This window comes from Ursus maritimus, unplaced genomic scaffold (assembly GCF_017311325.1).
Source record: "Ursus maritimus isolate PB19 unplaced genomic scaffold, ASM1731132v1 scaffold_23, whole genome shotgun sequence".
Lineage (NCBI taxonomy): Eukaryota > Metazoa > Chordata > Mammalia > Carnivora > Ursidae > Ursus > Ursus maritimus.
This window is the reverse complement of record NW_024424786.1, coordinates 25,233,882-25,234,516: the sequence shown is the minus strand read 5'-3', so window position 1 is coordinate 25,234,516 and position 635 is coordinate 25,233,882.

Here is a 635-nt window from a genome sequence, read left to right as displayed (position 1 = left end):
GAAACTGTTGTAGACCATACAGGACCAGAATCTAGGTGGAAGACCCATTCCACCACTTTTTAAGTCTGATGTTAGGTAGGTTACGTCACAACTCTGAAATTCAGAAAAATTGATTTGGGGGGAGAAAAAAAAAAAAAGGAAGACTACCTTCTCTCAGGTAGTTGATAAACTGGTGAAATCATATATGTGTGGTGGTCATTTAACCTGTAGAATAAGACATCAATTTTAGTTATTACTATTAAAATTTCGTCAGTTGTACATTTGATGGCCGGTCAGTACACCTGACTTAATCAGCATATAAATATTCTTGGTAAACAAAGGCAAAATGCAGTAGGTGATTAGTCATGAGAATTGTTGCCCACATCTATATATTTTGAATTCGATCCCAAACTTTTGTCTGAAGCTAAATTGATTATGTCAGAAGTGTATAGGTTCCTGGGGTGCCTGGGTGGCTCAGTCCTTAAGCGTCTGCCTTCGGCTCAGGGCGTGATCCCAGAATCCTGGGATCGAGCCCCGAGTTGGGCTCCTCCGCTGGGAGCCTGCTTCTTCCTCTCCCACTCCCCCTGCTTGTGTTCCCTCTCTCGCTGGCTGTCTCTCTCTGTCAAATAAATAAATAAAATCTTTAAAAAAAAAAA